Below are 21,490 nucleotides of genomic sequence, written 5' to 3'. Positions count from 1 at the left end.
GAATTAAATTAAATTTCAGAAAATGTGTCAGAGCTACTATTTTCTCAGATGCAAGCTAATTGTAATTTTAGAAAGTATTAAAAATGTGTGGATCTGAATTATTTGAGAATTAAAATGATTTTTGTTTTAGATATCACTCCTTAATGGCTTAATTGCATCTATTTTCATGCTACAAGTATCCTTAATTCTACTGATATGCTGCATTCTAGTTTTGTTCTCCTGCAAGAGCAAATAAAAAATGCCTGTTTGAATGTTTCTTGACTTCTCATTTACTTTTTGTTGCCTACTGTGTACTTTGTTTTCAACCTGTCCTTACCTCCAGGCAAATTCTGCAGAACACATCCTGTAAGAGTTGTCAAGGGGAGATATGTGAACATTAAAGGGCACCAGATCTGCCTTTATCTCTTCCTTACCAGTTGCGCATACACACACGCACGCAGGCACGCACACACACACACACACACACACACACACACACACACACACACACACACACACACACACACACACACACACACACACACACACACACACACACACACAAGCTGGCAGGCAGGCAGGATGGGAGGGTTTCCACAGAAATCTCCTGATGGCTCTACTACAGAGAGAGTGTGTGGGCTCCAACAGGCAGTTGTTGTTGTTGCAAGGTGGTTCACACACTGCTGCAAAGTACAAACACACACGCCAACCCCCCTCCTAACACGCACAACTCCTAACAAAGTAACCCGGGGGTAAAATCCAATTCCATCCCCTGAAAAAGTATTATTGAGCTCAGCAAACCGTTTTGGGTATTGAATCCTCTCTGTGTGTGCATATGTGTGAAACGTGTGTGATACCACAGGAAGTAAAAGGCAGAGCCAGATGACTCACCATGAATCACTTTTGGGTAATACTTACACATTATAGATAGGATTACCCACTGAAATAAAAACATCTTACATGGAACAAGATAGGTTAAGAGAAGGTGTAACAATAGTTAGAATTATATATTGGTAGTAGTATAAAATAAATTCTGATCCCCCATCTATCACTGATGGTGGTATGTCTTCATCAGACAACCTTTCACGTTTCGACAAAAACTGGATGATAAAAATTAAACAGTGTGTTCATAAGAAACTGAAAACTATTGTGGTTGCTGCAAATGCATATAAAGTAACTGGAACTCTTATATTCTAACTTTAGTGAAATTTGTACATCTTGGTGTTTTAGGAACCTCCTTTAAATGTTTCGAGCATAGACTGCATATTAAAATGGACAGAGCGACAGGTGCCTCGGAGAGATGTCAAAAGATTTAGCGCTCCCCCTGCTGGCTGCTCACTGCAGCATAAGTTACAAAACCTGCCTCATCCCTGATAACAGTTCGGACATGGGTCAAAATGTCAGCATCAAATTTACATCAAGTACATTTTTGTCAAAACTGTGTTTGATAATAATGTTGATGCTGATATATGTCTAAGTGTTTGTTTTTCCAAGTATTTTTTTTCTTATTGGTTAATTAAATAAGGACCGTGTCACATCATGATTGACAGCTCTTTCAACAAATGACTCTCCTGCAGTGTTCTCAACTGGATTAGCTAACGTAACAAAAACGAATAATACGGTCATTGAACATATCATAACCTCGAGTGTCTGCTTCAAACGGTCACAAGAAACAGTTTTGCTGTGGACTGTACCGTACTGAGGGGTCTAGGACCTTTTAATAGTAAGTTAAATGTGTGCATCAATTAGCAGAAGGGGCGTGGCGTTCTTTCTGCCGTTCCACCAGCTAGTATTTTAGCTTCATTTAATTCAAAGGAAGGAGAAAGAGAGGCACTGTCCATATTAGTACACAATTAATGGTTTAGAAATAAGACAACAAAAGGGGCGCAACTTAGCTCAGTCATCACAATGTTGTTGTTCCTGTTTGCATTTTTACACATCACACAGTTACCGCATTGCAAATGTTAGATCCTGCCAGCTCCATTGAGTTCACAGACGCCATTTTGCCTCTGTTATTTCTCTGTTACCGCCGCCAATTTACAACCTAGCATTGGAACAACTTCCTCCCATCGTTCTGCCCGTGTTCATTTTACAGTAAAAACAAGGTGCAACAGGGTCATAACAGCCCTGCTTTAAAAAGGCAATGTAAAAGGGGATTTTGTTACAGCCACCATACGGTTGATAAGCTAGGGCGAATAAAAAAATAAAAATAAAAATAAATCTAAAGCCCATCTGTCAATTTCGAGTGAATAAAGTGATGACATTAGCTTAGTGTTTTGAAAAAAGATATTGCATAAAAAGTAAAGTAAAATTAAAAAAGTACTCAAAATGAACTGTCAGCACCAGTGAGCTTCACCTAAAAAACATCTTGAAATACAGTTACTGACTGGAGTTATTTAAAAGTTTTCATAATAACACTCTTATGTCTCAGGTAAATATGGAGCTATCACCAGCAGACACCTAGCTTAACTTAGCATAAAACCTAAGGATAACATCTTATCGAGGTAACATCAAGTCAGCAAGCTACCACAATGTTTTATCTTTAATAATTTGTTTGTTTGTTTTTTACATTAAATACAGTAGAAATATTTTTTTGACTAGAGTTTGGCAGGTTGACTTTGTTAGCTTTGGAAATAGGCTACCTATGCTAGCTGCTCACCTCTGTATTGTGCTAAACTAACCTCTGCTCACCTCTGTATTGTGCTAAACTAAGCTAACAAGCTGCCTGTCAAAAGCTCCATGTTAACAGATGAGGGAGCAGCATCCATTCGTCAAACTGGCAGCAAGAAAGCAAAATGTAGAGATGAATGTGAAGCTATACTGTAATAAACAATGTATAATAAAAACGGTTCCGGTCTACTGTGAATATTGCTACAGTAAAAAAAATCACTATTGTGTCCTCCAGACATACTGTTTAAGTCCCTGTGGTATTATTATGGAATAGGAAGGCAATACAAGAGGAAATAAAAAATACATTCAGGGTCAACATAAACCCATTATAACCATATTATGTCCCCAAAGAAATATAATAGTGTGTGTGTGTGTGTGTGTGTGTGTGTGTGTGTGTGTGTGTGTGTGTGTGTGTGTGTGTGAGCAAGTGTTTGTGTGTCCGAAACATCTGCCCAGGATATTTTTGGGCCAAAAATAATAAAGCACCACACACACACACACACACACACACACACACACACACACACACACACACAAACATACTGCGACAGGGGAAGATAGACGACACTAACAAACACTGTAAGTTCTATAATACAGGACACTGAGGTTTTCTAGAAAGCTACACAGACACTTTATGACACATTTCTTTCATCCGAGGGCTGACAGGCATCACAGTGAGACAGAGTGTATAGTGGCTACGCAGTCTTGATGGATGGCTGTATAAAAAGTGCCAAAGATTCCTTCTGGGTCACGTCTTATCAGGTTGACTGATTCACATTGATGAAATCATGCCAGCTTGTTAACCCACCCAGTGGAAAACCTCTAAGCTAATAGTGAGGAAAACAAGGCAGTGTCTGAAGAGATAGAGAGAGAGGGAGAGATGCATGTCAAGGAGAGTAGAAAAGGCAGAGCAAATAACGAGAGGGAGGGCAGCAGAGGGAAGATAAGTGGTAAATAGTGATGTAAAGTCACGGCAGGAGATAGATTGGGATAACAAGAGCTGACGGAGAGGGAGAGAGAGGGATGTGTGAGGGATCAAGGAAGACAGAGAGAGAGAGTGAAAGAGAAATGCAGGCCGTGGGCTGCGCTCTGCAGAAAATGTCCATCGCACAGGAAGACTCTGACTTTTTAGGAATTCTGACTATTAGCACTGTGAGGGGAAAAATGGGACCAAAACCAAATTTGTATTTCTGGTTACTAGTTTTGACTGCTGTTCTGTCACTGAAACTATTAAATGATTAATAGCCTTGATACACCTGCTGATTTTGACAGATATTCTTTGCAGTGTAACCATATAGCACAGGAAGTCGGCCAGAATCCACTCTCTCAACATTCATTTAAAAGACCTACAGGGACAATCTGCTAGTCTAGTTACACTCTAACCTCTCAACCTCCCAATCAACCCTCACCGCACAGTGCAAATTAAAGTGTGTGTGTATGCAGCACAATGCAAAACGTGTGTGTCTATTCCTAATTTTTGTGTTTTCATATGTTTGTTAGAGCGTGTTAAATGGTGAGTTTGAAAAAAAATATTTGAGGTATTTTTTTTCTGTTTTAAACAGATGTTCCAGTTTAAAAGCATCAAAATCAGAATAATTGAAGACTAAAGAGGAAGTTTGAGAGCATTCGACTAAAAGATACGTTCTTTAAAACAGAGAAATAGAAGATAAACCGATGCAGTTTGAATGGTTTCAATGTAAAATATGACAAATAATTGATCAAATTACATAAAAGATGTACACTAAAATAGGAAAAAAAAATTTAAGTCAGATGAATGCGTGGATTTCATCGAAGATGTGAAATAAAATCATGGGATGAATGATTCAAAGTACAGCACAATATGTGGGGGAAAACTCAGTATAGCTGAATCCTGATTTCACCCCTCAGATGCAGGCTGATACACAAAAAGCAGAGTGCGGCATCACGTTGGAAGAAAAGGAACATTTCTCAACCTGTTTGCAATAAACACCATGCACAACTGAGCTGCACCAGTTGCTGTGTTTACACAGTGGAGGATTTGCCAGAGCAGCATCTGGAAGCATGCATCACCTAAAATGGCATGAACCACAGGCAGCGACAGTGATACTTTAATAGTTACACATTTGTGTCAACTTCTCAGCTGTCTAACTAACTGTGTTTACTCCAACAGTGTTAATGACACTCCTTCAAATGAACAGCTTGTTGTATTTTTACTTTCTGGAATCACTGGAAGGAAAAAAATCTGACTTTATTTCTTTGACTCAGACGGAAATATTTAAACACCTATTGGACGGATTGCTATGGAGTTTTTTTTTTTTTTTTTTATAAATCCTGCTGACTTGATGATCTTCTGACTTTTCCAATAGCACCAACATGAGGGTGGCATTTTGTGCTTTCTTTTTATACTTTAGTTTTTGTGCTCATTAACAAGTGTTAGCATGCTAGTATGCGAAAAGTTAGATGGTGACAATGGTCATTCTGAGCATCCTAGCAGGCTAACATTACACATATAACTCCAACCCTAACCCTAACACAGTGCCTGGAGGACAGCGAGCACGACCATGTAGCATAGCTTCAACATTAACCTTGCTTTACCCGCTCCCCTTTTCTTACGTTCATTAATAAAACATGTGTTTAGCTGAAGCGTTAGACCATCAGTCATTTGAGGATGACATACTATTGTTGTTATAATAACATGTACTGAGTATTACCAAGCCACAGTTGCTCTGTTGCTTATCCTACTATTAGACATCAACAATAAATCAATAGTCTTCATTCTGTGGCTGACCCTGATATTTAGGACAAACTGCAGTGTAACGGGCTGGCACAGAGACAGCGACTGGAAGGATAGATGTGCCTCATTGAAAAGGCAGTTTATCACCCTATAATGTCTGTACACTTTCAAAAACAGAAAATGCTTTTGTGTGTCATTCGGTCAAGTAAAGTAGAAAGATTGGATATAGGCATTCGTTTAAGAAGATCTGATATGCTCTCTTTCACCATTAATTAGTCAGTCGAGGACATCTATTTAGAAGCATTTCCAGATGTGTAGCTCAAACACCTCTTTTTATACTGGCGTCAGCAGAATCCACTAACTTTAGCCTCTGCCTGTAATGCTTGATTTCAGCCACTGTCTCTATAAGACCCCCCGCCCCCTTCCCCCGTGCCCACTTTCCTCTGATCGGCCAATTCTGTCTGAAGCGGCAGCAAAATTTGAGTGGGGCTTCCTGGTGGGTGTGTCCTTAAAAAACCAGTGGGGTAGGCATGTCCTACAACTTGGCTTCATGCTTTGCTTTTAATACGTCGGCTAAAACCTGACATCGGGTTCTGGCCAAGTCTCGCAAAGTTCTCGTAATGTCTCATTCAGAGCAGCAGGAAACCACGTCAGGGGATTTTGCCAACAACTGTGTATGTTGTGTTAAATCAAAACTTTGCAGAGGTTTGGTATGGACATCCAACATCATAACATTATGTGTATGGATTTAAACAAGGATCATAATAGATCTCCTTTAATAGTAATGCTATTCTCATTGTAGAATTGAACATAGTAACAGTAAAGTACAGCATGTGAGAAGTTGTTTTTTAAGAGGAGAGTTTAAATATAATTTTTTTCATTAGTTGTACATCTTTGAGTTTTTTTAGTATGAATATAATTTTTTTATCTTTTGCAAAAACTCACAGAAAAAAAACAGCACCACCTTGCAATCTACTTAACGCTGCACTAATAACTCTAGAGAAGCAACAGCAGAAAGCAAATGTTGCATCAAGGAGTCATGTTTGCGCAGATCTCCTCGGAGAGATCAGACGCTTTCCATCGGGAGTTACCTGCATCAGCCAGGCAGCAAAAACAGCCATTAAGCCAGCCAAGCAGCCAGCGGGGCCAACGCTACAAACAGACAGTCCCTCCTGTTACACAAGAAATAAGCGACTGAGGATTACGCACACTGTCATTCTCTCCACATCGCACCAGTGGACACATTTACACAACACAATCTGTGCCGAGCCCTGACTCAAAAAGACTGCAGGATGGGTTACTAAAAATGGAGACAATTCACACCTAGACACACACACACACACGTACACACACTAAGAGAGAGCCTTCTAGGTAACTTGCATAAATTTGTGTGAATCTAAGATAAGCAAATGAAATAGTGTCGTGGATATGAACTTCAGGAAAACTATAATATAACATGTTATTGTTAAAAGGACAGAAATGGAGAGAGATCACATGTTATGAAGAGATCAGAAGAAGCTCCACTGTGAATACTGTCTCAACAGTATAACAGCAATTATGAGCTGAGCTTGCGTCATATTCAGTTTACACATAACATGCAGTAATACAAAGGTGATTATAGTCTTTTACTGCAGATCAGACAGGGTCAACTGACTGTTATGTATTTGCTATTGCTTAAAGGGTGGTTCCTAATTGATTGCCTCTTCGTTGTAGAGTCAATCAATAACCCTTGCTGAGCTGGCACAATAAAATAATCAGGCGGACTTGTTTTGATGTCGTGATGTTGTATTAAATGCTGTACAGGAGCTTTTCTACTCTGATTATTTGGATTTCCTTGAAAAGGTTTTTAAGATAAAACATAGCCGTTTTAAAAATACAGAACCTTGGCAAGGATTACCTGCTGCTTCAGTTAAAGTGTTGGCAGCACAAGCTTTCAAAATTTACCCAATACATCCAAGGATGTATCAGATCTATCTGGGACAATGATGCCCGTGGTGCCAGCAGTCCAGGTATTTAGACTTAAGCATACCAGCTGCTAGCAGGATTGACTCAAACCTAACTGTGGGAAATCAATATGCATTTACAAATGGTCATATCAGGGCACGATACAACCTTTAATAACCACATTATATACACCCACAGCATGCACAGTTTGAGGGTCATGTAAATCGGAGATAACAATGGTCTCAAAATCGTAGACTAACATATTTACAAGACAGAAAAAAATCAGATATGTTCCCATTTTCAAGGATTATTCTGTACCCCACCTGTCTCTCTGTTTGAGACTAAGAATCAGATTATAACTCCAGAAATGGGTCAGATTTTTCAGGGTTTTTCTTCTTCTTTTTTTTAAGAGAAGGACAGCTTTTGTGGCCCTTCTTAAGACTATTAATTGGGTGATTTTGTGGACTTGGTTAGGTATAATCTGGAGGGATTAGCGGCCATGCTCTTTAAATAGAGGTCTACGGCCAGGGATTAGATGACCACAGCCAGTCGGCCTCGAGATAGAACAGATTTTCATGGTTTTAGTTAAGCAATAAAAATACAGAAGCAGTCACTAGTATTACACAGCAATCCCAAGAAGATAAACATATTTGTGTATGTGTGCACTAGCAGAGATATTGTGGAATATCAGATAAGAAGCCTTTAATGTGGGAAATAAGATTATTGTGGGATATTTACTACCACAAGTTAAACTCATTTAGTTGAGTTTTAAGCTGATAATACTGGGAAACCTGCGCTGTTGTGATGCTTTAAGATCAGGTCGGGGGGGTGGAGGAGCGCACTACCAGGGGCCCCTATACCTTCCTCCCTTCAACTATCCTCCTCACATCTGGATACAATGTGGGAACAGGGCACTGAGGCCAGATGGAGAGCTGGAGGGAGGGTGTGAGTGTGCTGGGGGATTCTTTACACAACATCAAGAGCCAGTGGAAAAAGGTGCTGCTGCTGCTGCTGCTGGTAGTGGATGTGGGGCAGTGGGGTTGTGTGTGTTGTGGTGGGGGGTAGTGAAAAAGCTCCCTGTCTTTGGTCTCTTCTTTCCTGTGTAGTTGCAAGGCCCCCCCCCCGAGCAATAGACATACAGAGCGAGAGAGAGAGGCAGCTGGGGCTGAGGTACGAGGCAAACAGAAGCTCAGGAATCACAATTTGGGAGCAAACATCCAGAGGAGGGAAAAATGTGGTGTTTCTGCTCATAACGTGGTAAATAGACTAACAGCACTAACAACCTGTTATAGGAACGATGTGTACACTTTTAAGAACAGTTTTCAAGTTCCAGTTTTAATGTGATACACACAAGAGGAATTTATATGAAACCAAAAAACTGAGGTGCACACAAAAAAGGTCATTTAAAAGTACTTCAACTTGAAACGTCTGCGGCATTGTGAAACCTGCTATGAGCTGTTTATCATGGGCGAGGCAGTGCAGCCAATCATATTGTCTTTTTCTTTCCTGCCTTTCTCTTCCTTTTCAAACTTGGACAAACACATTTCCCATAATCAGGGTGTTCTTTTTAAGGGCCTTTTTTAAACCATGTAACATTGAAACAAAACTGGCATTTATATCTTAAATACCTGTTCACAATTATTAAAGCCTACGTTTGACAGGAAAATAGAAGGGAATGATTTTTACATTACAGCTCCCTGGAACCACATAAGATGGGAAGTGAACGGATTAACAAGCACGCAATGATCGCTTTTATGAATTGAATTTGTAAACATCAGCACTTGCCTGCTATAAGAAGATGAACTTCTCAGCTGCCGTTTGCTAGCCTAGCAGTAGTGACATTGCTGATGGCGCTGATTGAAACTACATTAAGAAAAAAAAGATTGAAGAGCCGTCTGCAAAAACAATCCAATGGGGCAACAGTCCCACTTTTACTAGCTGACTGCCTGCAATCAAAAACCAAAAACCTTCTTTGACTAAAACAACTGCCTAGGTGGGAAAAATTAGTTAGAAATGTATCCCTAAAAATGCTAATCAACTGCTGTCTTATCTACATCAGACTGACATCAAGTTACACAGAGGACATTTATCAGTCTTAAAGTATTACAAAGGGTTTTTTCTACAAGTGCTCCTTTACTCACACTTTGGTGTGTTAATTTTGACTTTCACTTTACTATTATGTAATTCATCACATCAGTAATCTGTCAAACAGAAAGCCCTTCCAGTTAAGAGCAAAAATAATCTTTGCAATCGGATCTTTGCAACATGAACAAAGCACGCAATACAGCAATGGTCTTGCCTGAGAATTCATAATGTCATAGTGACACTCACAGTCAAAACACTGAAATGACTGACTCATGAGTATTTGCATACAGGTGAGAAGAAGAAATGGATGCAAGAGGATTTACACCTGTGCTTGCAACTACATTCATCTTGCTTTCATGCTCAGTATTGAAGTGTAGCTCTGATGTGGATTTGGGTTAAACCCTTTAGCCCATGAGCGACCCTCCTCCTCCTCCTCCTCCCCCTCCTCCTCCTCACCTCTGTCCTCGGTGACCTTAAACCTTGTTGACCCTGCCAGATCTGCTGTATTACTCCTCGTATCTTAACGCCAGCTCAGTCTCTTTACTGCAAAGTAGCATATATAGTTAAAGGAGAACAACTAACAGACAGATATTTTCAGACGTTAGAGCACAAATTTAGTTTTTCAAATTCTTCTATTTGGCTGGTAATGACGTTTTTTTAAGTGTAGAAATAGGGTCACTTAATAGTATGATTAATTCTTGTGACTGTTTTTTTGAGGTGGCCAACAGTTTCCAGCCCAGAGAGACTAAGTGCCTTCTTTATTTCCATATGAGTGGCTCTGCCCTACCACAGCAGGATGTCTTTTCTTTTCCCCCCAGCAAAAAAGAGACAAAACAATAGTGACATGCAGGCACGTCAATTACAGCGCCATAAAAAAAAAAAGTCCTGCTCATTTAAAAAAGCAAACTTTTATCATTAAAGTTGTGATCCCATAGCTGAAAAAAAGGAATGATGTCTTTTTTTTCCATCTGTAATCAGAAAAACAAACATTTCTGACAGGATGAAGTCCAAACTTCCGTACATCTGCACCCCCCCCCCCCCCCCACACACACACACACACACACACACACACACACACACACACACACAGGCTAGATCAAATCCCGGCAAGGTTAGGCTAACGATCAGTTCCTCTGTGTGCTGAATGATTAGCTGCAGTAGCCTGGAGACATTTCCAGTTTGTTTCCCTGAGTTGGTCAGACATGCAACATCACTAGCCTTCAAACTCCACTAACTACAACCACTATGTTCAATTCAGTCTGTAAAAAGAAGGGGAAAAAACACTTTACACACTAATAGATGATGAATGTGGGTCAGCCGAGAGGCATAGAGGAGCACGGGGATAAACATTTGTCTGTCATGTTAAAAGTTTTTTTCATACTCAAATGAGTAACAATGGGAGATAAGTGTGTGTGTGTGTGTGTGTGTGTGTGTGTGTGTGTGTGTGTGTGTGTGTGTGTGTGTGTGTGTGTGTGTGTGTGTGTGTGTAGGGTGGAGTAGGTAGCAGTTACATATTTGCATCAAAATGAAACTAAAAGTGAGAATGAAAAGTTGCAAATATTTTTCTTAAGTAAAAAAATACTAAACAGATAAAGTCCTTCATGTGGATTTGTGTTGAATTTCTGCTTCCAGCCTACCAGGAGAAACAAAGCAAACAAATCTTGAAAATATTCTCGTCATGAGCATTGAGCTCCTACAGGTGACACTCCTTTCTTTAGCTGTTTCCACACATGTACTCCAGTCGGATGATTTCAAACAACATTCAGGACAGCCTGTCTGACATCTTCCTGAGCTGCTCGTTCATATATGTCAACTCACAGCATGAAGTTTTCCCCTATGGGACGCAGTAGGCTCAGGGCCTCAGGAGGCAAGACATGACGTTAATCCACCAACATGGTCAGGGTGCAGGCAATTACAGTCTGATGCTATGATGACAGTTTATGCCTTTATATCAATGCTGCGTGTAATTTGACGTCACAGTGTTTAACAAACAAGGGAGAAGAACACACATGAGGTGAGCAGAAAGTTCCCACCTGTTGCACACTGTTTGCTAACTGGTTACTTGATATAAATGTCATCACCGGTCGGTTCAAACTCAGGGAATTTTCCTATTTTTTTGACTGAATCAGCTCCCCGGGCTTTACTTTGAAATTTTACTAAGGGGGCCGGCAGGAATAGATCAGATTAAAGTCGGAGTGAAAAATGTGTTGTTTCGTTGTTAAACATCCAGCTCAGCCTGACAATGTCTGGACATTTTCAGGAGTTTAGTGAATATGTGAAAACAGCATTTGACACCTGATACTGACTACTCCTTTAGTTCAATTGTCAACAGCTGTGAATAAAGCAGGACTTCTACCTGGGAAACCATAAAACACACCCTTAATCTATACACTCTTGGATTCAGCATATACTTTGCAGACTTTTTCATTCCCATTTTGAGCGTGTTTATGAACTGGTGCACAGTGGTGAATGCTAAAAAGGAGCCTCTCTCTCTCTCTCTGCTTAGGAAACAGTTCACCCAACCCCCACCCTTCCCCTTAATACCCTCTGGGCTGCTGTGAGTTTGGATTAAGTTTGGGTGCCATGTCCCCTCCTCCCTATACCGAGCCCGGCCGTCACCCCTGCAAAACAGTTTGTGTGGCCCATCAAATATGAACAAGGGGGCATTAGGAAGGCCATGGTCTTACAAAGAGACAAACAGACTGGACCGGAAAAGTGGAAGAAATGTGGAGACGAGAAAAACCTGTTCCACACATGATTAGTCAGTGACGAGATACACTGCATAACACACAATCAAATATGTTTTTAATAGTTTAAAAAAGATCTTATAGTTCAGAGGGCTTTGTTTGATCTTGTTTGAAAGAATCAAACATCTATATTAAGCATGCTTACAGTGTTTACGTAACAGATATGACATTATCCTTTAAAATCCCCATTTGAATGCTTTCTCACTAAGGTAATAAGTGCATCAATGTGTGTGCGTGTGTGTGTGTTTAATGCAGTGGATCAATAATGATAGTCTACTACAGTGACATCTGGGCTGGACAAAGAGTGCTGTTCCTGTCTCTCTCTCTCTCTCTCTCTCTCTCTCAATCCCTGATCACAGCCACATGGTTCTCTGGACTATTTCTCCCAGCTAAGCTTATTTCTCTTCTTTAATCCCGCAATCACAGCAACAATGCCAGGCGTCACTTCATAGATGCAGGCAGAAATCTATTAACTATGATCACTATGTCAGCCAAAACCTGATAAGCACAGCTGATGAATCCAGCACGCCCGGCTCGGCGCGGTGTGTCAGTCATTGTTATTTCATCAGATCATTAATTAATGTGTAAGATGGAAATCGGTGGACATATAATGCAGCCTTGTAATGCAGAATAATGTGTGGCTTTGAATCATTGGAAGTGTGGTTCCACTTTTGTGTAAAAAAAAAACGGCACGCTGCTGTGAGCATCCTCGGTTAATACAAACAGAGCTGCACTGATAAATGGGGTCGATACCCAGCCCTGATTATCAGATTATCAGCCACTCACTGTGATGCATCTCTGTCCAAAGTGATGTAGCTTCTGCACACATACTGTATACATCTGTACAACTTGTATATGGTCATAGTAGTAGTGGAAATTTGACACTGGCAAATTGTAGGGTTATTTATTTGAAGGGGAAAAGAGTTCGTGCTCATTTTGAATACACACACACACACACACACACACACACACACACACACACACACACACACACACACACGTGTGGAATAAGAAGACCAAGAAAACTAAAAAAACACAAAAGTCATGACACGTTTGCACTTTATTTGATAGCTTCATATTGTTTTTGTTTTTTTTACCTGTTACGAGTATATTCATCTATTAGTTGTAACGTTTGTAGTATATATTATACATATATAGTATAATGTGTTTTTTTTTGTCAATCTACAAAAGAGATTCTAGTTACACTTACTAGAACTAGCACTGAATCAATCAGTCAACACTTGACTTCCACACTGTCATATAGCTTCACATTTCAGGAACTAAATCACACTGTGAAATGTTTAACTGTTCATAAAAAGATCATCTGATATTAAGATCCCCTTAGAACATGGAAATATTCATGGGGACTTCTGTAGTCCCATGATGACATGCTATGTCAGAAGGGTTTTCTGCTCTACTGGAATACAGAATGAACTTCTAGAGAAATAAAAAAAAAATCAATAGAATGTGTAGCATTGGTTAAGTTTGATAACAATCTCAGCTCAATCATTTTGGCTGACTACAATCAAAAAGAATCAAGACGTGCAACAGGTGAGCAATATGCAACACTACAACCGCATTTGTCTCCCCCATCCTACAACCATGGTGGTACTAACCCCTCCCCCTCCCCAATACCCTGACCCCTCAGACACACTAACGCCTCTCCTATCTTAATCCTCTGATTACCACATCATTTTCTTTGGGTCTCATTTAGACAGCCATCAGGCGTCGCTCTATTATACCTGTAGAGAGCTGCATGGCTTATTGATCCATGTGGGTTTGACAGATGCAGGTGCGACCCAAATAAAGGGATTAACCGCCCCACATGTCAACAAAGTTTCAAGAAAACTGGCAACAAAGACTGTTTTAGCATTAAAAAACTAGAAATGTATAGGATGACAGAAGCAGGAAATGTAAATGCCCAGTGATTTAGTGCTACGTTTCCCATGGAGGACTCATTTATAATTTAATCTAGGAGCTTGGTGTTTCTAGGCTAACACAGAGAGATTGCCCTTTCAGAGTGGAACCCCCCCCCCCACACACACACACACACACACACACCATGCAGCAGGGAATCAATGCCGTCATCAAAGAATAGACACCAAACCTCATATTAAAATGATGGGACTGTCTGGACCGCCAGCAAAGAGAGCAGTTCTTCCTGTATGGTACTTTTTTCATTTCTGATTCCAAACCCCCGAAGAAAAAGGAACAGCAGCTAAAACAGGTCTGCACTTGTTTTCTGTCTGGCTCAATAATCCAACCTCAATATGCCACAGAAAGTTATTCAAGCCAGTGAAGGCAGATACATCTTTGCTTTCATGTCAAAGAGGCTGATACAATCTAAAGAATAACAAGGAAGAGATGAGAGAAAGAACAGGACGTGTAAAAGCTTCAGCTCAGCAGGAAAACATGTCTGCCTTGTGACTTGATGTCTTCAAGTCAAAGCCACGCAGTGCTAACAGGAGCAGCTTGGACAGAGATAAAGACGTGGAAGTCAGAGCAAGTTAGTAATTCAACTCTTAAAAGAACTCAATGGATACAATCTATGACATAAGCATGAACATGTATACACCAGCTAGCTCGCTCTGGAACTTTTCCAGCCATGAATTCCAAAAAAAGAAGGAAACCACCCAGAAAGACCTCGCTTGGTCCATGCTAATTCTTCCCAGCAGCACATAAAAAAAGGACTTTTCATTGCCCCAAAGGGAGATCAAGACACCCAAACCAACCCCTCATTTCAAGAACATTTAGCTAAGGAGATACTAGCGGAAAGGTGCCTATGATTACAAAAACAAATACAACTCTTAGTTTTTAACATGTCTTCCATTAAGGCAACCACAAAGGTCATTTTAAAGTCATTGCAGAAAGAAAACAAGCTGTAAACACAGCATAACACATGTAATCACCTTTCAAAGTTAAGTTGATGACCATGTTAGCAAAGGCTCATTTACAGCTTCACTAGATATGGAGAAACATGAATCTGTCTTTTTGTTTTGGCCAATTGATGAATGTAAATCCAATCTTTACTCTCCTTTAAGCTCTGGTGTCTCCAACAACTCTTGGGAGAAGTGTCTGATTACTCAGCTGGTAATTGCACCACTTTGTTTGCTAGCTAGTGGGTTATTTGGTCTTTCTATATGGTATATTTTTCAGGTAACTTTGCTGGAAAATATTATGACTCATTAGACTATTAGACCGGTCAAAGTGAATACAGTCTGGTTTGGGGTCAGACCACCAAAAAAATATTTCCTGAAGTTGCAATACATTTCTGCCAAGCTGAGGGGAAATGTAGAGTTGGGTGATAACTCACTGGGTGAAGGTTTTTTTTTACTGCAAATGGCCATGTCACACATCTACCCAATGGCAGACGTTACTGTCAATATCAATGTAGAACTATAGCCAACCTCGCTTATGGTCTTGTTTACTTGTAGACGTCATATAGAGTTAAATCACTACAAATTTCAGTCTGTCTCATAACCATCTTAAAACTCACCACAGGAGCTTTCACATACATCTAAGATATGATCTAATTTATGGAATATACCTTCTTAAAAGGACATGTTCAGCAGAAGCAATGACTTATCAATCAGTCAAAAGAGGAAAAACAAAAAAAGGGGCTGCTTTATAGCCAATTATAAAATATTGCTTTAAAAAATCTCCAGTGACAGGGTCTGTTTTAGTGTTGAGCCCCCCTGAGTTGGTGAAGGTAAATGACTATGTCCATGGTGAAAAGGCACAAGGCAGTAATGAGTAATGAAAACAGCCGAGTTAGTGCTGCCATTCAGTGAAGGGCCTGCTGCTGTGGAATGTGAGGCACCATTCATTCACATGGGTTAAAAATGCATTTCTGCCACCACAAAGCCCTGCCTTGTCCTCATTGTTTTTCAGCACACCAATAAAACACTTCCACATTCTGAAAGGAGAAGACAAAAAAATTAATTTCTAATTTTACTCCTACATATACATGGGGGGGCGGTGGGGGGGGGGGGGGGGGGGGGGGGGGGGGGGGTTGGCAGTGAACTTTGCAAAAACAGTCAAGTCTTTTTGAAGGAGATAAAGAGTGGTGGTGGAGTTGAAATTGAAAGTTCATGAACATGATAAGCATGAAGATGGAAAAGTAAGCACACACACACTGCTTACAGAAGACAAACAGTCCTATTGACGTGAGCTCAGTGTACGCAGCATTTATTCAGTGTATGAAAAGAGGCACGACAATCAAATACAAAAAGCTTCATTCGAGTAATGTCGTGGCTTTTGAGTGACCCGTTTGTGAATGTGAGGCATCTCCAACAGGCTATCTTAAAGAAAAAAAAAGTTTTCCTGTAATTTTGTAAGCTTTGTCAAAAAAACTGAATCATAACAGTAAGCTGATAGCCACAACATGTGACATATAAACATAGGTCATGTTCCTCTTTTGCTACTCAACAAGTGACCTCAGACATGACACTCTCCTATGACATAACCCTCTCAGAAAAACACCCCCTCATTGAAATCTTAATGTAGATTTGTGGCTTTCTCTTGAAAAAAAAGTACAACCTAAAGTCAATCAATGCAATGTTCAGAAAGGCTTCACTGACTATATGGCTCCTTTTATTCCTAGTACTCTTTAAGAACAGGTGGTGCTTTCAAGGACCATTTATTATCTAACAGTTGATTTGGGAAACTTAGGTCATTGATTGTTGTTTTTGTGCTATGCTGTATTGCTGCCGGGTGTAACCACAGAGTAAGAGCTGCAGGCGGTAGAAGAAATGTTTAACACAGTGTCTGAAATCTGACATGGGGGAGACAATGTAATCCTGTCTGCAAAACAACACTCTGTCTCTCTCCCTCCCTCCCTCCCTCCCTCCCTCCTCCTCTCCTCATAGCTCTCTCTCTCTATCTCTTTCTGTGTGTGTGTGTGCTGACAGAGAAGAAAATACTGTATCTTTAAACACCAAGACAGAAAAACAGCACACTGCAGAAAGTCAATATTTAAGGAGAGGGGGGAAAATGCTGTCAAGTACAGAAAACTCCCGGTACATGATACTGTGCACACACTGAGTTTATTAAGATTATCACGACTGTACTAGGCTAATACAACCGACAAAGACACTGAGAGAAGCTGCAAACACCAAACATTTCAACTCACCTACACACATGGTGACAACAGGAATGTTAATATGATTGTGTGTGTGTGTGTGTGTGTGTGTGTGTGTGTGTGTGTGTGTGTGTGTGTGTGTGTGTCAGCCCTACAAATGTGACAATTAAAATTCTTAATTGCTTCAAAGGCATATCAGACAACGCCCACATGTTTGTCTTGATCTTGTGTTTTCCTTGAATATAGACAGCACGGAAAAAAGCAGGTTTTGACTCTCTCTCTCTCTCACTCGCAAACACACACACACGCGCACACACACACACACACGCACACTGCAAACTATGCTTTTACATAACTATCTCCTCTGATAACTACTCCAGCTTTCCCCTAGGGAGGATCACTATGACAATCCTATTATAAACCTGTTATAGCACTTAATGTTTACTGTGACCTTAATGGATGTTAGCTACTATTATCACCTATGGTATAACAATAATTCTAACTCCAGCTACTGCTTTCTAAGTTTATAGGTCTCTTAGGCTACTTTATAACACTGTTTTATCACCTAAAATGCCACAATTAGATTCCTTTAAGAAAACAATTTACCCCAATATTAGGCTCCTATAACACACTTTCTGTTGCCTTCATTTATCAAGGTCCCATACTCTTGTTATCAGGCATACATTCCTCAAAATGACCCTTATCGCCGAGGTAGCAGCACATGTCCTTTAGCTGCCCGTTTCTTAATTCACTCGTAAAGGAAATGACTACAGGTTAAGAGTGTGGTAGTCAAAAGATTACTTTAAAGCAGCAGCAGTCCCGTGAACGCACCCTCCAAACAACAAACAATACTAATTACACACAGTCACTTCCTTACCAGTTCAAACACCGCTGGGCACAAACCCTCACACAGATACAGTGGAGACCGGTGCGAGCTCTCCAAAAAAGCTCACGTAAAGAGTCCAGATCCACAGAGATAAGAGGAGACACTGTTCTGTAGCTTCCAGTTCAGCGACTGACAACAGAGACCCCGAGGTTCAACTCTCCAAAAACCGTTAACAGTTTATATTTATCGGGTTATCTCTGACGGATTCCTGTCTCCCTGTGTTATAGAACAGCACAGGTTCCTCTCTCTCTCTCTCTCTCTCTCTCTCTCTCTCTCTCCCCTAGCTGCTCCGCTGTGTCTCTCTCTCTCTTGTCTCTTGTCGTTTCTCTGTTGCTGCCTTCAGGTACGGTCGGAAATGGCGATATTCCATAATGAATATCAGGACAAAAACAGGACAAGCGAAGGAATTCCATTGTAAGTTCAGTGAAAGGCTAAATAGGCTAGTGGGAGCTTTCAAAGCTCCTTTTTTATACCATTTGCATACAGGCCTAAGAAGATCGTTTTAGGTCCGTTTTATCCATACATAGCCTAATAGAATAATTATTAAGATCAGATAGCCTAAGCCCTGAAGCTGTCCTGTTTTTCTTTAGTGAGGGCTATTTAATTATTTAATAATAGGTAATAAGAAATAGTTACTACATCTGGGTTTAAGAAGATGTACCAGCAACAACATGTTCATGATTAATTGTTTTTCCATTGCTGTTCTTAGTTTCTCATTTGTAATGACTTTTAATTGTCCTTTAACAGTGTAAGTTTTAACTTTTGTTTTTTTTCTTGATTATATTTCCTGACATCAAGAGATGAAACCCACTGATTGGCGGATAAATTGTGAAAAACGAATCTTCACAGATTCATCAAACAGGAAATTATTTTTTTGTTATTAAGTCATTTAGACTCTTGCCTAAACTATTTCCCATAATTTATGTAGAGCCTATCTATAGAGAACCCTGAGTAGGCTAACGTGTCTTTCCTTTGTAAAAAAAAAATAAATAGCGCATTTGTATTTTTTGTCTCTAAAACACTTATTTGAATTTTTGATCAAACTCGTGCACTTGGATTATGGAAATTGCGGAGCTTATGGCTGTACCTGAACGCACCGTGAAGGGAAAGAAGCCCCGTAGAGAGCGAAACACCGAGGACAAGATTGAGGGCGAAAATGAGAAGCAGAAAAGTTTGTCCCTTGTCACTAAACCGCAGTCCAAGCAGAGAGACATTATATTTCCCAACATCTCTGTTTCATGTTCTCTGTATGTCTCCATCGCTTCCTATCAGCGGGGTCCATCCGCCGATGTGTTTGTGTCCCTGTGTGTATTTAGTCTAAGGTGCACAAGAGTAGAAAAGAGGCGAAGAGGCGACAGTGAACAATCAGCTCCACAGCAGTCTCAACAAAATACATGCGCAGCGGGATACGTGCGTAAAAAGACATGTTGGTGCTACAGGCAGATAGCGCTACCTGTGACATGCTTACTTATGTCATATTAGTGTCACCTGTATGTAATTTGGACAAAAAAACGAAAACATAAAACGTCAGTTTTACACACACACACACACACACACACACACACACACACACACACTCCAGCAGCTGCAGTTTGGCCCCCTTTGTGTCCCTATATCGTATCAGCAGACTCACATCCTGTAGGTGTATTATCAATTGGGGGAGAGAAAAAATAAGTTACATGCACATGGACGCGCATTTGCCCCCGCCCCCCCCTCCCCCCCACCTTAAACTCACGCACGCACGTACACACCAACACACCATGCAGATGAGTTGTAGGAGCTTGAATATGCGCAAAAGAAAAGAAAGCAGAAGAGAATCGTCACAGAATCTTCCAGCGGTTTCACATCCTCTTATTGGTGGGTGACAACGCACAACCCTCTCCAGCTAAAGGCACCTGTGCCTTGCTCAGTGGCAATTGTGCCATCACTATTAAGTAGGACAAGACTTCCTAGTATATATACCCCCCCCTCACCACCACCACCACCACCACTACCACTATTTTCCCCAGCGTCCACCTCCACCCTGTGTGTCTGTTTCTCTGTGTAAATAAAACAGTGTTTAAAAGACTTGGAAGTGTTCCTCCATCTCCTGAATGAGTTTGGATGTCTGTTATTTAATTCTTCTTGCCACAAAATGTGTGTGTTTGAAGCTGAGGTGATCGCTGTCCAAAAAAAAGGAGATGAGTGTGTTTAGTGGTAAACTGGTGGAAAGTTTGTCTAGTCCCGGGGATGTTTAGTGGAGGGTATGAATCAAGTCTATTCCTACATTTGTTTTGTTTTTAATTACAGACATTAAGAAGGCTAAGTTTTCAAAGATTGACACAACTGACTCGTAAAATTCACAAGTGTCCTTTAACTACTCGAAGTTATATTGTGCGTGTGAAAAGGGGTAATTGTACAAGTGTCTTTATCACCTTTATGACTCCGTGTTTCCTTAATATGGTCACCGACACAGGATTTTTTTTTCCGAATTAAAACACCCAACTCTTGCCTTTCCTGCATGTAACCTATTTATAAATCAAGATCAGACAATCGACTTCCACCTCTAGCCCATTCAAAGCCCACGATGTGGTCCAGCACACTGTGTAATGCGTAGAAAAGAGAGTGGGGAAAAGAGATGTTCATACCTGTTTTATCCACCAGAATAATCCAGGGTGACTTCAAGAAGCACAGACAATCCTAAAGGTGAAAGCATGCTCTTTGCAGTGTATGCTGAAGTGCATGATTGAGTAGGTTGAGTCTATTCTGCCTCGGAGGGGTGAACAGGGATTCCAACCGGATGTTTAAACTACTGCCAAAAAAACAAACTCCATTTAAAAAATAAAGGAATACACTCATGTTACATTTCTAAACACAAACACGAAGCTAACATAAAAATAAGTTAACTGAGTATTGCTGTGTCTGTTTTGACATTTCCTAACCACCCCTTTTCGGCAGCCAAATGGTTCCTCCCGCATTAAATGGAACTATCTGCTTTTGTCTCATCAGCGAAAAGTTGTTGGTATTACTAAAGACTCCAAAAAGTGCGTATATGGTTTGAAAATGGCTATACCGTATTAATCATGCTTGAATTTAGATTTAAAACGATGTCACAGTAAATTAAAGGGACATAACGAAAGATGGTGTCATTGAATAGTCGCCTAAATGGATGGCTTGAGAGTATCCTCCCTCATCCACCCTTTTGTAACACCCACAGCTGTGTCCAAGGGAGGGAATATATCTGCTTATATAGGAATGCAGTGGAGCCACGTTTTTGGCAATGGAAGGAAACCTAAGAAAATATGTCAACATTAAAGTCTAAATGAAATGAATTACTGGTTAAATGTAGTCTATGAAAGCCCACTTCCCATTTTTTATTAAATCCATTTATACATTGTTTACTTATT

The 21,490-nt window shown here is 40.3% G+C and overlaps 1 protein-coding gene across 4 annotated transcripts in view; it reads right to left on the bottom strand.

Moving 5' to 3' along the window:
- LOC109984350 (zinc finger protein 516) overlaps window positions 1-20,783 on the bottom strand; it is a 52,838-nt gene extending 32,055 nt beyond the window's left edge. For 2 of the 4 annotated variants that reach the window (XM_065957779.1, XM_065957781.1), the window contains exon 1: window positions 18,096-20,051. The gene's annotated coding sequence lies outside the window, so the exon portion shown is untranslated. Of the gene's footprint in view, window positions 1-18,095; window positions 20,054-20,731 lie in introns of those variants that run through there. The other 2 variants (XM_029277459.2, XM_065957780.1) reach the window with 2 other exon arrangements.
- Window positions 20,784-21,490: the final 707 nt, after the last annotated feature.

Source organism: Labrus bergylta, chromosome 8 (assembly GCF_963930695.1).
Source record: "Labrus bergylta chromosome 8, fLabBer1.1, whole genome shotgun sequence".
Lineage (NCBI taxonomy): Eukaryota > Metazoa > Chordata > Actinopteri > Labriformes > Labridae > Labrus > Labrus bergylta.
The sequence above is the reverse complement of the archived record's forward strand: the minus strand, read 5'-3'. Positions and strand labels throughout refer to the sequence as shown.